Source organism: Cebus imitator, unplaced genomic scaffold (genome assembly GCF_001604975.1).
Source record: "Cebus imitator isolate Cc_AM_T3 unplaced genomic scaffold, Cebus_imitator-1.0 Scaffold614, whole genome shotgun sequence".
NCBI lineage: Eukaryota > Metazoa > Chordata > Mammalia > Primates > Cebidae > Cebus > Cebus imitator.
Window position 1 is genome coordinate 619434 of NW_016107929.1, and position 10541 is coordinate 629974.

The window sequence follows — 10541 nt, forward strand, 5'->3', positions numbered from 1 at the left end:
CACCATGCCCAGCTGATGTTTTGTATTTTTAGTAGAGACGGGGTTTCACCATGTTGACCAGGATGGTCTCGATCTCTTGACCTCGTGATCCACCCGCCTCGGCCTCCCAAAGTGCTAGGATTACAGGCTTGAGCCACCGCGCCCGGCCGAATGGAATGATTTTTCATTTGTCTGTGTGATCTCTGATTTTTTAGAGCAGTATTTTATAATTCTCATTGAATAGATCTTTCACCTTCCTGGTTAGCTATACGCATTCCTAGGTATTATGTTCTTTTTGTGGCAATTATGAATGGGATTGCATTCCTGATTTGGCTCTTAGCTTGGCTGTTGTTTGTGTGTAGAAATGCTGGTGATTTTCATATGTTGATTTTGTAACCTGAAACTTTGCTGAAGTTATTTATAAGCTTAAGGAGTTTTGGGCTAAGTCTATGGGGTTTTCTAGATATAGAATATCATCTGCAAGCAGGGATAGTTTGACTTCCTCTCTTTCTATCTGTATGCCCTTTATTTCTTTCTCTTCCCTGATTGCTCTGGCCAGGACTTCCAATACTATGTTGAATAGGAGTGGTGAGAAAGGGCATCCCTGTCTTGTGCTGGTTTTTAAGGGGAATGCTTCCAACTTTTGCTCATTCAGTATGATGTTGGCTGTGGGTTTGTCATAGATGGCTCTTATCATTTTGAGGTATGTTCCTTTGAAGTATGTTTGTAGTTTATTGAGTTTTTTTTTAACATGATGTTGAATTTTATCAAGAGCCTTTTCTACATCTATTGAGATGATCATGTGGTTTTTGTTTTTAATTCTATTTATGTGATGAATCACGTTTATTGATTTGTGTATGTTGAACCAACCTTGCATCCTAGGGATAAAGCCCACTTGATCATGGTGGATAAGCTTTTTGATGTGTGGCTGGACTCCGTTTGCAAGGACTTTGTTGAGGATTTTTGCACTGATGTTCATCAAGGATACTTTCCTTTCTCCTTTCCTGAAGTTTTCCTTTTTTTCTTGTGTCTCTGTCAAGTATTGCTATCAGGATTATGCTGATTGCGTAGAAGGAGTTGGGGAGGAGTCCCTCCTTCTCAGTTTTTTGGGTTAGTTTCAGTAGGCATGGTACTAGCTCTTTTTACTACATCTGGTCCTGAGCAATTCTGTAGGTGGTAGGTTGTTTATTACTGATTCAATTTTGCATTTCATTATTGGTCTGTTCAGGCAATCAGTTTCTTCCTGGTTTAGTCTTGGGAGGGTTTATGTGTCCAGGAATTTATTAATCTTTTCTAGGTTTTGTAGTTGGTGTGTACAGAGATGTTTGTACTAGTTTTTGCTGGTTGTGTGTATTTCTGTGGTGTCAGTGGTAACGTTTCCTCTGTTATTTCTAATTGTGTTTATTTGAATCTTCTCTCTTTTTTTCTTTATTAGTAACCTATCTTAATTAAAAAAAGGTTGCAGGCACCTGTAATCCCAGCTACCTGGGAGGCTGAGGCGGGAGAATGGCTTGAACCCAGGAGGCAGAGGTTGTCCTGAGCCAAGATTGCACCACTGCACTCCAGGCTGGGTAACAGAGTGAGGCTCTGTCTCAAAAAAAAAAGAAAGAAAGAAAAGGCGATCCTGCATCTGTCCAGTCCCCTTGAGACGCTCACTCTTGGAACCCAGATCCCATGCTGTGGGGAAGCCCAAGCCATGTCCTGGGGTTCTGGTTGGGCCCCCCCACTGAGGTTGCTGCTGTCAATCAGCATTAATTCAGCACCAGACATCTGAGTGAAGACTTTCTCACGATGACTCCAGCCCCTTCTGACTGCAGCTGCAGAAGACAGTCTAAGTGAGAACCACCTCTCTGAGCCTGTGAACACCCAAGAACCATGAGAGATAATTCTTTATATTTTTCTTTTCTTTTTTTTTTTTTTTTTAAAGACGGGGTTTCACCGTATTGGTCAGGCTGGTCTCAAACTTCTGACCTCAGGTGATCCGCCCTCCTCAGCCTCCCAAAGTGCCGGGATTACAGGCGTGAGCCAGTGCACGCGGCTATGAGAGATAATTCTTTAAAAATGAATTCCTCCCAGGGTCACGGTGAGAAAAGAGCATGGACGGTCACAGAGAGGAGGTTTGTATGGGCCAGGCCTGCATGTGGCACACGTAACTTCTACTTGTATTCTCTTGGTTGGAACTCAACCACAGGCCGCACCTAACCACAGGGAGAGTGCCCAGAAACGTGAGAAAATTAGGATTTGGTGAGCAGCTAGTGGCCTCTTCCACAAACCCCAAGTATCATGCATATTTTCCCAGCCCGTGGGTGCACATGGGGTTCTGTTCACGTTTCTCTGGCTCTCTTCTTCTACTCACTTAGGCTCTCCAGCCTCATGTTCATAAACACGTCCGTCTGCTAGTACCCAGCACCTTACACACCCTACGGAGAGGACCAGAGCACCCCAGCAGTGCCATCCCCTGGAGGGACGTTACACAGAAGCCCACAAGGACTAAAACTGCACAGCAGTGTAGAGTGACGAAAGAATGCAGAAGAGGAAAACACTTCCTTTTATTGTTGGTTACTCTTTTTAGGCAGCACCAAGGCAGCGTGAAAGTGCCCCCAAGGCCTTTCTGAGTTTTCAGTGACACGATTCCTGCATTTTGACATATGGCCTGGGATCCAGACATGAATTCTTCAGGGTCGAGGTGAACATCTTCAGGACCCTGCAATGGGTATGCAGTCCTGTTCTCTCGGGTTTGCACACTCTCCATGGCGGACCTAAGAACCGGGTCGCAGACTTCAGGCTCTTGCAGCTGTGGCCCTACGTGACAAATGGAGCAAAAGGCAAGCTCTGGTTTTCGGTTTTTTTTTTTTTTTTTTTTTTTTTTTAGAGGGGTTGTTTCCTATGTTGGTGGGAGGTGGTGTTTTTTTGGTTTATTGAAAACTCTGTTTTTTGGGTCAATTAATTCTCTTGCCTCAGCCTCCTGAGTAGCTGGGATTACAGGCACTCACCACCACACCAGGCTAATTTTTGTATTTTTAGTACAGACGGAGTTTCATCCTGTGGGCCAGGCTGGTCTTAAACTCCTGACCTCAAGTGATCTGCCTGCCCTGACCTCCCACAGTGCTGGGACTGCAGTTGTGAGCCACCATGCCTTGCCTACTTTTTTAGTAATAGCCATTCTGACTGGTGTGAGATGGTATCTCATCGTGGTTTTGATTTGCATTTCTCTAAAGATCAGTGATATTGCACTTTTCTTCATATGTTGTTCTGCCATGCATATGTCTTCTTTTGAAAAGCGTCTATTCATGTCCTTTGCCCACTTTTTAATGGGGTTGTATTTATTGCTTATAAATTTAAGTTCGTTTTAGATGTTGGATATTAGAACTTTGTCAGATGAACGGTGTGCAAAAATTTTCTCCCATTCTTTAGGTTATGTGTTTAGTGATAGTATTTTTTGCTGTATAGAAGCCCTTAAGTTTAATTAGATCCCACGTGTCAATTTTTGCTTTTATTGTGATTGCTTTTGGCATCTTTGTCATGAAATTTTTGCCAGCTCGTGTGTCCAGAATGTTTTATTGCCTAGATTGTCTTCCAGGGTTTGTATAATTTTGGGTTTTATCTTTAAGTCTTTAATCCATCTTGAGTTGATTTTTGTAAATGGCGTGAGGAAGTTTTAATCTTCTGCATATAGCTAGCTAGTTATCCCAGCATCATTTATTGAATAGGGAGTTATTTTTGCATTGCTTGTTTTTGTCAGCTTTGTGCAAGATCAGATGGTTGTAGGTTTGTGGACTTATTGCTGGGCTTTTTATTCTGTTCCATTGGTCTACATGTCTGTTTTTGTGCCAGTACCATGCTGTTTTGGTTACTGTTACCCTATAGTATAGTTTGAAGTTGGGTGACATGGTGCCTCCTGCTTTGTTCTTTTTGCTTAGGGTTGTCTTGGCCATTTGGGCTTGTTTTGGGGTTCACATGAATTTTAAAATAGTTTTTTCTAATTCTCTACAGAATGTCATTGGTAGTTTGGTAGGAATAGCATTGACTCTGTAAATTGGTTTGGGAATTATGGCCATTTTAACGATATTGAGTCCTTCTATCCATAAGAATGGAATGATTTTTCTTTTTNTCACCATGTTGACCAGGATGGTCTCGATCTCTTGACCTCGTGATCCACCCGCCTCGGCCTCCCAAAGTGCTGGGATTACAGGCTTGAGCCACCGCGCCCGGCCTAAGCTCTGGTTTTTGAAAAGTGTGTGGCACTTCCCACTCTCACTCTCTGGCTCCTGCTCTGGTCATGTGACATGCCCACTCCTCCTTCATCTTCTGCCATGGGTAAAAGTTCCCTTAGGCCTCCCCAGAAGCTGGGCAGATTCCAGCACCATGCCCGTACAGGCTGTACAGCCATGAGCCAATTAAACCTCTTTCCTTTATAAATTATCCAGTCTCAGGTATTACTTTATAGCAATTCAAGAATGGCCTAACACGGCCAGGCATGGTGGCTCATGCCTGTAATCACAGAGCTTTGGGAAGCTGAGGCGGGTAGATCACCTGAGGTCAGGAGTTTGAGACCAGCCTGGCCAACATGGTGAAACCCCGTCCCTACTAAAAATACAAAAATTAGCCAGGCGTGATGGCAGACACCTGTAATCTCAGCTACTCAGGAGGCTGAGGCAGAAGAATTGCTTGAACCTGGGAGGAGGAGGTTGCAATGAGCCAAGATCACGCCACTGCACTCCAGCCTGGGTGACAGAGCGAGACTCTGTCTCAAAAAGAAAAGAAAAAAGAATAATGGCCTAACACATCCCCAGTATCTATTGTTGCCATCTTTATGTCCATGTTTACCCATTGTTTAGCTCCCACTTATAAGTGAGAACGTGCAGTATTTGGTTTTCAGTTTGTGTTAATTACTTAGGATAATGGCCTCCAGCTGTATCCACACTGCTGCAAAGGACATGATTTCATTCTTTTCTATGACTGCGTAGTATTCCATAGTATATATGTACCACATTTCCTTTATCCAGTTCGCTGTTGATGGGCACCTGGGTTGAGTCCACATCTTTACTTTTGCTACACAGTATAATTAGTTGCCAACATTAAAAACAGAAAATTATACACACACATATGTCTATTTCCATTTTCTTTTGAAGAAAACAGTATCTAGTGTGCAGTTCTACACAGAGCATGCGCCATAAAGTTTTCCCTACTCTCCACCACCCCTATAATCTGACTCTGAGGTCAACAGTTATCATTTGTCACTGTGCTTTTTGTAGCAAAAGAGTAAAGAGAATTATGTTTATGGCCTGCATCTGTCAAAAGTGAAAAACCATAAGCAAGATTAAAGGTTGAAGAGAACCTATATCTTTATGGAAATAAAGACTATTCCTACAAGAGTTTTATAAAAAAAAGCTTCTATTGAAGGCACCATATGAAAAAATAAATGACCCTGCCAAGGTTAATAGTGACAAGAAAAACAAATGATGCTTCACTTCAGTTAATCACACTATCTGCCTGGCCTCTGTAGGCCCCAAAGTCAAGTGGGGACTTGATAAAGAATAGGGGTGCGGTGGGCAGGGAGAGGGGCCAGTGAGAGAGTCCTGGGGAATGTCAGAATTTACAGGCAGGTGGAGGAGCTGGAAAAGGAGCCTGAGAAACAGCACAAAGAGTAAGAGGAAAATCAAGAGTAAGTCACACTAGCAAAGCTGGGGAAAACAGAGATTAAGGATAAGCAGTTCCTATAAAAGATGTTACAGTAGGCCGGCGCGGTGGCTCACAACTGTAATCCCAGCCCTTTGGGAGGCCAGGGCAGGCAGATCACGAGGTCAGGAGTTCAAGACCAGCCTGGCCAACATGGTGAAACCCCATCTCTACTAAAAATACAAAAATTAGCTGGGCATGGTGGTAGACGCCTATAATCCCAGCTACTCAGGGGACTGAGGCTGGAGAATTGCTTGAAGCCAGGAAGTGGAGCTTCCAGTGAGCCGAGATCGTGCCATCGCACTCCAGCCTGGGTGACAAAAGCGAAACTGTCTCAAAAAAAAAAAAAAAATGGTACAGTAAAGGTATGTTTAGTGATTCCTTTCTTGAATACACCAAAATTCACAGTAAAATGAGTAGTAGAAAAGAAGAATTTATCTGCAATGAAAATAGAAAACGGCTACAGCCCAGATCATTGACCATAAGAAATATCTGCAAAATGTAATGAAAATTGGAACCAAAACAGGGGAGGTCACCTGGAGTAGATCCTGCTCTGTTCCAGGTGACCTAGTAAAAGGAATTAAGAATCCTTTACTAGCACAATGAAAACTTGGGGCTTGGGAGGGTCATGGAAGAAGCAGAGAACACCCCTCAACGAGGCCCCAGTGTGCACAGAGGGCTGATGAAAGGGGAGTGTAGATGCCTCCTTTATTTTCCCCATTCCAGACTGGAGAAAATTGCTGGAAGGAGGCAACGGGGGGAGAGGGGGGCCCATATAATCAATTTTATCGCTGCTGAGTCAGTTGAATACTTGAATACAGATAATCTTTTTTTTTATTTTATTTTTTTTTTATTTTTTTTTTTTTTTGAGATGGAGTTTCACTCTTCTTACCCAGGCTGGAGTACAATGGCTCGATCTCAGCTCACCGCAACCTCCGCCTCCTGAGTTCAAGCAATTCTTCTGCCTCAGCCTCCTGAGTAGCTGGGATTACAGGTGCTTGCCAACACAAACCAGCTAATTTTTGTATTTTAGTAGAAACAGGGTTTCACCATGCTGGCCAGGACGGTCTTGATCTCTTGATCTCGTGATCCACCCACCTCGGTCTCCCAAAGTGCTGGGATGACAGGTGTGCCACCGTGCCTGGCCAGAATACAGGTAATTAAACAGCAATATCTAAATGAAATCTATATAAGCCCTGACAGCCACAGGGAGCTGAGGTGCTTTTCCAAAAAGTGTCATGGAGGAAAGAGGATGCAAAAAAGAGGGAGAGAGAAGTAATCCAGTAGAGGAAATGTCAACTTGGTTCTTGGTTAGATACAACAAGATTGAGTCAGAACTGCCAATTCCCTCTAAAAAAAAAAACCCCATCCCTTCCCTCAAATTATTTGTAAGCTAATTTGCAAATTAAACAAACAAGTCTGAAATAATACTATGAACAAAAAACATTCCCCAATGAAAAGGGAGAAATAATAGCAAACAAAAGACAGATGATCAAAAAACACTTCAGAAAAAGTTACCCCAGCATTCTCTGTAGAATTCCAAATAAATTATGTAGCTGTCCCGCCATAAAGGACAGGGAGCATAACTCTCCACTCCTTAAGCATGGGCTGCATATAATGACTTCCTTCCTAAGACTGCAGTATGGAAGGGAGGGGGAGCAAACTTACCGTGGGGAAATCTGATAAATACTACCTCGGACAGGTGATCAAAGGTCAGCATCGACAGTCATAAATCATGCTAATACAATGTGATGAGAATGGCATTTACCTCTGTGATCTTTCTCTCCAAAACCCATAATCCTCATATAATGAGAGAAACATCTGACAAATACCAGCAGGGGGCACCCTATAATATTCTTGACCAGTACTCCTCAAGAACTTCAAAGTCATCAAAATCGAGGGAAGTCTGAGAAACTATAACAGCCAAGAGGAGCCTAGGAGACATGAAGCTAAATGCAATGTGGTGTTCTGGATGAGGCTCTAGAACAGAAAAATGACATTAGGTGAAAGCTAAGGAAATCTGAATTAATTATGGACTTTAGTTAATAGCAGTGTATCATTATCACTTCCATGATTGTAACAAATGCTCCATCCTAATGTAGACATTAATAATGGGAAACTGTGTAGGAGCTATATGGGAATACTCTGCACTGTATGCTCAATTTTTCTGTAAATCTAAAACTGTCCTATAAAAATAAAGTCTATTTTTAGAAAGTTATTCCAGCAAGCAGAAGAAAGATGTCAGACATATTTTTTCTATACTTGCGAAAGTTAAAGAAAGCGTGGACTTTTTCAAAAAAAGATACATGGGAAAATAACCGATACATATTTTTAAAAAGAGAGAAAAAAGTGATGTGCTAGAAACCTAAATGAGAAATTGGAAATAACAGGAAAGCCACCATAAAAATGAAAACTTCATTATAGAAACAGCCAGAAGTCAAATACATACTATGAAAACATAGATAGTACATGGAGGCCAATCTTGAAAAAAAATCACCCAAAACAAAATGGAAAAGTGCAAAGAGATAAAAGCGACTGCAGAAACCCTGACGAAAATGGATCAAGAAGATACAACAGATATGTTATTTGTGTTTTGAAAAACTGGAATGGGAAAGTATTCCAAGATATGGCTGAGTCGGGGCATGGCTCACACCTGTAATCCCAGCACTTTGGGAGGCCAAAGCGGGTGGATCACCTGAGGTCAGGAGTTCGAGATCAGCCTGGCCAACATGATGAAACTCCGTCTCTAATAAAAATACAAAAATTAACCAGGCATGGTGACGGGTGCTCCAGCATGAGCAACAAGAGCGAAACTCTGTCTCAAAAAAAAAAATTAGCTGGGCGTGGTAGTGCTCACCTGTCATCTCAGCTACTCAGAAGGCTGAGGAATAAGAATCGCTTGATCACTTGAACCCAGGAGGTAAGGGTGCAGTGAGCCGAGATTGCGCCAATGCACTCCACCCTGCACAATGGGATCGAGACTCCATCTCAAAAAAAAAAAAAAAAAAAAAAAAATCAGGTGTCAGGCTTCCTCACAGGAAGACTCAGAGCTAAAAGGCAAAGAGGGAATGTTTGCAGAGTTTTGAGTAAGTGGGAAAAAATACACCCCAAGAATTAGGCAAAGTGTTGCTCATTTAAAAGGTAACAGAAAACATTCTCAATTGAATTCTCAAAATGTATGGGAATGTAACACTTGGGGGGCATGGTGGCTCACACCTGTAATCCCAGCACTTTGGGAGGCCAAGGCAGGTGGATCACCTGAGGTCAGGAGTTTGAGACCAGTCTGACCAACATGGCAAAACCCCGTCTCTACTAAAAACACAAAAAATTAGCCTGGCTTGGTGACAGGCACCTGTAGTCCAGCTACTCAGGAGGGTGAGGCAGGAGAATGGCTTGATCCTGGGAGGCAGAGGTTGCAGTGAGCCAGGATCACACTACTGCACTCCAGCCTAGGTGACAGAGCGAGACTCTGTCCCAGGAAAAGAAAGAGAGTTAATTTCCTCATCTTCCTCTGGCAATGTCAACTGTTAGTTTGCAAAATTGACAAATCAGAAAAAATAAACTAAAATGGTTAACTTTACAGCTTGACTGGGCCATGGGGTGCTCTGATATTTGGCCAAACACTATTCTCAGTGGGTCTATGAGAGTGTTTCTCAGTGAGATTCACACTTGAATCAGTTGACTGAGTAAAGCAGATTGCCCTCTCCAGTGTGGGTGAGGTTCATCCAGTCCACCAAAGACATGAATAGAGCAAAAGGTTAAGTGAAGGGGAATTTATCTCTGCCTATCTTCATGATGGAACATCAGCATTCTCCTGCCTTTGGACTTTTGAACCAGAACTTACACCATCAGCTTTCCCTGTTCTCCAGTTTTCTGACTGCAAATCTTGGGACTTCTTGGCCCCTATAGTTCCATGATTTCGTGAGCCAATTTCTTTTTTTTTCCTTTCTTACTTTTTTTTTTAAAGATAGGGTCTCACTCTGTTGCCCAAGCTAGTGTACAGTGACTCATTGTAACCTCAAACTGCTGGACTCAAGTGATCCTGCTGCCTCTCAACCTCCAAAGTAGCTAGACTACAGGCATGTACCACCAAGCCTGCCTAATTTCTCTTTTTTTTTCCTTAGAGACAAGGTCTCGCTGTCTTGCCCTGGTTGGTCCCACACTCCTGTCTCAGCAATCCTCCTGTCTCAGCAATCCTCCTGTCTCAGCAATCCTCCTGTCTCAGCCTCCCTAAGCACCAGGATTACAGATACGAGCCATCATGCCCTGCCCCAATTTATTATTATACATATTACTATTATACACTGCATAATTACATGTTGGTCAGTGAAAGACCACATATACAGTGGGAGTTCCATAAGGTTATGATGGACCTGAAAAATTCTTATCACCTAGTGACACCTTAGCCATCCTAATGTCATAAAGTAATGCATAACTCATGTGGTTATGTTGATGCTGGTATAAATAAACCTACTGTGCTTCCAGCTGTATAAAAGTCTAGCACATATAATTATGTACAGTACACAATCCTTGATGATAATAAATAACAATATTACTGGTTTATGTATTTACTATACTATTTTTTATTGTTATTTTATTTATTTATTTATTTATTTATTTATTTATTTATTTTAAAGATGGGGTTTCTCCATGATGGCCAGGCTGGTCTTGAACTCTTGACCTCAGGTGATCCACCCACCTCGGCCTCCCAAAGTGCTAGGACTACAGGCCTATTGTTATTTTACTTTATTCATTGAGATACAGTCTCACTCTGTTGCCCAGGCTGGAGTGCAGTGGCACAATCTCAACTCACCACAACCTCTGCCTCCCCAGTTCAAGTGACTCTCCTGCCTCAGCCTCCCAAGTAGCCAGGATTACAGGCA